The sequence below is a fragment of the Petaurus breviceps genome, unplaced genomic scaffold (assembly GCF_028583685.1).
Source record: "Petaurus breviceps papuanus isolate PSGF00001 unplaced genomic scaffold, PetGlider_PUasm1.0 208, whole genome shotgun sequence".
Taxonomy (NCBI): domain Eukaryota; kingdom Metazoa; phylum Chordata; class Mammalia; order Diprotodontia; family Petauridae; genus Petaurus; species Petaurus breviceps.
This window is the reverse complement of record NW_027185852.1, coordinates 7,348,119-7,353,941: the sequence shown is the minus strand read 5'-3', so window position 1 is coordinate 7,353,941 and position 5,823 is coordinate 7,348,119. Positions and strand designations below refer to the sequence as shown.

The following is a 5,823-nucleotide window of genomic DNA, read 5'->3' as shown; positions in this document are numbered from 1 at the left end:
TGTTCTCTCTGTCTCTTCCGTTCTCCTTCCTTTCTCTTCTGCCTTCGATTTCTCTTCCCTATCCCTCTTTCCTCCCGGTCTCTCGCCCTATCTCTTTACTTCTCTCTCACTGTCTCTCTCCTTTCTTATCCCTCTTCCAGGGTACCCTCTCTCCTATCTCTCTTTCTCTCTTTACAACTTCTCCCCTCTCCCCAATGCCTCTCCTTCCATCTCCTTCATCTTCCTCCCCCTCTCCTTTATCTCCCCCCTCCCCCTTCCTTGTCTCTTTCCCTCCATATTTTCTTCTTTCCTCTTCCTTCATCTCCCTTTCCCCTCCCCATTTCTCCAATTCTTTCCTCCTCACTCAGTTTTTCCTCTTTCTTGTCTCTCTTTCCCCCTCCCCCCTACTTCTGTCTTCTCTCAGCTCCACTCTTTCCATCCTCTCTAACTCTCACTCCACTATTGTCTTTTTCCTATTCCAGATCATTTCAGTCATCCAGCATCACCCCTTGTGTGGTATTGTTTCTTCTGATAATCCTTTCTTCCCCTTTGGGGCCACTACTCACTTAAGCTTTATTATTAAGGGGGCATTCTTTCTCCCTACCAGCCCAAGTTCCACAAGCCAGAGGTAGAAATCCCCACATCTAAGGATATAAGCCTTCCTCACCTCCCTCCCAAAGTCAGCTCAAACCCAACTTTCCATGGTAGAAAGCCTCGATATTCTCCCACAGCCCTGGCCTTCCCTAGGCCAAATTACTTTGTATATACTTAAATAAGGGCTTGTAGTAGGTCCGGATAAAATGCAAACACCTTGAGGGCACTGACTGCTTTTTCTTTTCCTTTATATTTGTAATACATTGTCTAGTACCCAGCTCAGTCCTTAGTAAGAGATTCTGAAATACTTGTTGATTGATTGAAGACTTAGAGCTGCAAGGGCTTTAGATGTCTTTTAGTTCTCTTATTTTACAAAAGTGGAAACTGAGGTCCGGACTGGTGAAGTTGCTTAACAAAGTCAGGCTGGTAGTGAGTGGCAAAGCTGGGATTTCCTCCTTGTCTACAGAGCTCCTTCCACTGTATTTAGTGGGGAGAGGGAGGACGTATCACCCATAAAGACCCAGAGACAGTCTCTGATTTCCACCTCCAGCATAGAGGAAGTCTTAGAAGGGACAACAGGAAATTGTTTTCAAGCTGGAGTTAAACAATATTCCAGGGCTGTCAACAAAACGTGCTGTAAGAGCAAACCTGGTGGAATGTAAAATCCTAGAGGACTAGATTGCTTCATTTTTTGTTTGTGTGTCCTGAATTTCACCCGCTGCTGCAGACACAGATTACAAGCTTCACTGGCCGATGGATGGATTGGATCACCCTCTTCTCGCTGGGTGGCATGCACCATTTCGCTTCCTCCTCCTCCTGTGAGAATCCATTCTGGATTCACCTGGGTTTGGGTGCTCTTTTCCTCAGTTTCCCCTCTGTAAAAGGACTAGGTGGCTTCATAGGCTCTTGACAGCTACAGATCTTTGGATTTAGCCCAGCAAGTCCCAGGAAGGACTTGAACACCAAATCAGTGCTCTCATCTATCACAGCAGGCAGGCTCTGATCTCATCAGGAAAGGATACTGGAATTATGTTTATTACTACTTTACTTATTACTAATTGTTGGTTTCAGCTTTTTGGTACTGAGGACTCCAAAGGCCTATTTAATGCAATTCTGGTGGAGATCATAGTGATAAATAGAGGACTGAAGCAACTTCAAAGGCCATCTAGTTCTTCCCTTCCCCTGTTTTACAGATGGGGAAACTGAGGCCTCGGGAGGTTTTCTAAGGCCACTTTGGAAAGCTAGGATTTGAACCTGGGTCTTCCAGCTCCATCTTTCCACAGTGCCAGGTTGTCTCCTTCCCACCTTCCTGGCATTCATAGACACAAAGAGAGGACAAGCTCAGTCTTTCTCTGCTCAGCAGCTGTCTGACTCCTAATTCTCCATTTCATAGAGCAGCCCCAGCAAGCTGTTGGCATTCAAGGAATTTTGAATAATAATGATGCCTTTGAGTTAGAGTTTTGTTTTAAGACCTAGTGATTTTGCAAATCCAGGCAGACAGGTTTGAGTTGTAAAAACTGCCCTCCTTTTGACCCTTTCTTTTAACCACGCAAGAAGGGAAAGGGTCCTCATGAACTTCTAGTATGAACAGAGGATCCTTATTTGGTTGTATTAGTTTCTTCATAAATGTTTTATTCAGATTTGTATCAGCCTCTATAACATATCACCTGCCCCACTCCGTAACATATCTTGGCTGCCAGTGGCATGGATCACTGCCCCCAAACCAGCTATGTGACTTTGGACAAGCTGTATAAGCAAGCGTCCCTAGACCTTGGTTTTCCCCTCTGTAAAATAAGACGGTTATTCTTTGTAGTAGAGAGGTGGGGGTGGGGTGGGGGAAGGGGTGCCTGCCCTTGCCAAACATTACATAGGCTAACAGATGTCTTCCCTAATGGACCATAGAGATAATTTAGGTCAAGCCCCTCTTTTATAGATGAGGTACTGGGCACCAGAAAGGGATGGTAACTTAACTTGCCCTGAGCTAAGGTGGTAAGTAGCTAAAGTAGGAGTTGAATGCAGGTCTTCCAGACTGTATTAATTATTTCTGCTATGCCAGGCTGTCAAACAATTAGTCAAAAGCTAACTGTTTTTAGGTTAGTAGCGTCCTTCCCTTTCTCTGACACCTTATAGCTCTCATTTAGTGTGATCACAAATTTAGACCTGGAACTACCTAGTCAAGCCCTCTCATTGTATAGATTAGGGGACTGAAATTAGGTGACCCACTCACAATCACACAGTGTCTCTGGAATCAAATCTTTGGGGCATTTAATGGGTTTTTTTAGCCACTTGACCCCTTTCTACCTCTCTAGCCTTCTGTGTACTTCTGTGTTCAGTTAGTCTGTCTGCATTCCTTTATCCTGGCAGTCCCTCATACCTTGAATGCTCTGGAGCCTCAGCTCCACCCCTTGGAATCCCCTCCCCCCCTTCAAAGTTCAGCTCTAGTGACTTCCTCTGCCACTCTTACCTTGTATCATTACACATGAGTGCAAGCACACACACATATAGATAGTAGATATTCAAGATATTTTATTTTATTCTGTAATTTAACGTTTTGGATATCTACATTTTAATTTAATATTTAAAATTTTAATTGTAAGTTATTTTAATTTATATATTTAAATATATTTAGTTTATCATTAACTTTATTAAAATACATTTACAGAGGTGGCTAGGTGGCACAGTGAATAGAGCACTGGCCCTGCAGTCAGGACTTGAGTTCAAATCCAGCCTCAGACACTTAAAAAAAAAAAACCCTAGCTATGTGACCTTGGGCAAGTCACGTAACCCCAGTTGCCCTCCAAAAAAGCAAAAAATTAAAAAAAATACATTTACAACTATGTATATATCATCTACATGTCTGTATGTCTCTATATGTACACAGATATGTATATATACTTTGTATTATCTTGTGTATATATATTTTTGGCATGCTGTCTCTCTCTAAGCTCCTTGAGGGAGCTTTTGTCTTTGGATCATGAAATGGGTAAAACCTAGTGACTAATTATAATAATAGTGAGCATTTATATTGTACCTACTACATGCTAGGCACTGGGCTGAGGACTTTACACATTTTATCTTGTTTGATCCTCACAACAGCTCAGAGAGGCAGGTGCTATTATTATCCTTATTTTTCAGATGAGGAAATTGAGACAAAGAGAGGTCAAGTGACTTGACCAGGATCACACAACTAGTAAGTATCTGAGACCTGATGTGACAAACTCTCTATCTACTGTGCCATCTAGCTTTGTAGTAGCAGTGATGGTTGAGGTGGCAGTGGTGGGAGGAGGAGGAAGAGCAGTATCAGTAGTAGTGGTGGTGGTAGTAGTAGTGGTAGTAGTAGTAGTGGTGGTGGTAGTAGTAGTAGTAGCAGTATTAGTAGTGGTGGTGGTAGTAGTAGCAGTAGTAGTAGTGGTAGTAGTAGTAGCAGTATTAGTAGTAGTGGTAGTAGTAGCAGTAGTAGTAGTGGTGGTGGTAGTAGTAGCAGTAGTAGTGGTGGTAGTAGTAGTAGTAGCAGTATTAGTAGTGGTGGTGGTAGTAGTAGTAGCAGTATTAGTAGTGGTGGTGGTAGTAGTAGTAGCAGTAGTAGTAGTGGTGGTAGTAGTGGTACTAGTAGTAGTAATGGTGGTAGTAGTGGTACTAGTAGTAGTAGTGGCAGTAGTAGTAGTAGCAGTAGTAGCAGTAGTAGTAGCAGTAGTAGTGGTGGTGGTAGTAGTGGCAGTAGTAAGGAAAGCAGTTTGCTCAGGGCTCACCTCAGTACCTGATTAATTGGTTAAAGCATCAGTAGCAGAATTTGAACCTAGTTCTTTCTGACCTCAAGTGCAGGATTCTTGTCTTCTTTAGTAGGCAGCCTTAAGTTGAACACTCTTGCTTCTAGGAATATGAAGTCCCCTAAGTAGCTCAATGAAGAGACTGTTGGACTTGGAGTCAAGAATCCTGAGTTTTAATCCTGAACCTGACACTTACTCTCTGTGTGACTGGAGTAATTTCACCTCCGTCTGCCGCAGTAGCCTCATCTGTAAGAGGAGTATAATAGTAACAGCACCTACCTCCCAGGGCTGTGCTAAGGACTAGATAAGACAATTAGCCCAGGACAAACCCTAAAGGGTAACAGACACCCCAACTCTCATTAGGACCCTAGAACTCTGAAGAACACTGGCCAGCAGGATCCAATACAAACTAGAAGTCAGGATGGCCACTGATTCCTCCTTCTTGGCTGCCTGGTGGTGAGAGACCCGAGGCCACTCCAAGCCTCTGCTAGTACTTTAATGCTTGGGTTTTCTCTCTGTCTATAACTTGCTTTGTACATAATTGTTTCTGGGCAGCTAGGTGGCTCAGTGGATAGAGTGCTGGGCTTGGAGTCAGGAGGACTCATCTTCCTGAATTCAAATCTGGCCTCAAACACTTTCTAGCTGGGTGACCTTGGGCAAGTCATTTGATCTTGTTTGCCATCTGGTTGAACACCCCTACCCCCATTTTGTAGATGAGCAAACAGAGGACTAGAAGGGTTTTATGAGTAGTACATGACAGAGCTGAGACTTAACCTCAGAGAGACCTGGGCTCACATCCCACCTCTCACAGTTGATATATGACTAGAGCAAGTCACTTAATCTTTTTAAATCCCAGTTTTCCCATCTGTAAAATGGGGATAATAATTCCAGTAGTAACTACCCTAATGGGATATCACGAGGATCAACTAAGGTACTGTATATAAAACACTTCATAAACTTTTTTGAAACTGAGTTTTACTATCTCAGGCTTGAAGTACAGGAGCTGCTTATGGTCAGATCCTCCTCCTGACCAGGGCAGGAACATTGACCAGTTCCATTTTTCCAACCTGGGAATCAATCCTCCAACATGGTAGCCCTCACTGCCAAGGCTCACCGTTTTGATGCCAGACAATGCAGACACTAGATTGGTTTTTAGCCCTAGATCTGCTCAGAATTCCTGAGCTCAAATGATCCACCACCCTCAGCCTTCCCAGTAGTAGGGACTACAGGAATATCTTGTCATGGTCGGCAGTTTTGCAGTCTTTGAAAGAAGTTTGTGTTAATATTGTTATTCTTGTTGGAGTTAATTTCATCCTTTTCATCTTTTTTATGAAATTCAGATAGAAATGGTCCTGAAACAACCAATCAGCAAACATTTACTGAGGCCTTACTAACTGCCAGATACTGTGTATGCAAAGCTGTGTGAATGGAAAGACAAAGGAAAGAAAGAAAGAAAAAGGAAGAAAGGAAGAAAGGAAGAAAG

General features: G+C 43.1%; 1 long non-coding RNA gene across 1 annotated transcript in view; it reads left to right on the top strand.

Annotated features, from left to right (window-relative positions):
* Positions 1–5,823, top strand: part of LOC138165245 (uncharacterized) — a 6,142-nt gene that overhangs the window by 262 nt on the left and 57 nt on the right. Inside the window, exon 2 of the long non-coding RNA XR_011169311.1 lies at positions 5,681–5,823. This exon is cut by the window's right edge and continues 57 nt beyond it. This is a non-coding gene — a long non-coding RNA (uncharacterized lncRNA). The remainder of the gene's footprint in view (positions 1–5,680) is intronic.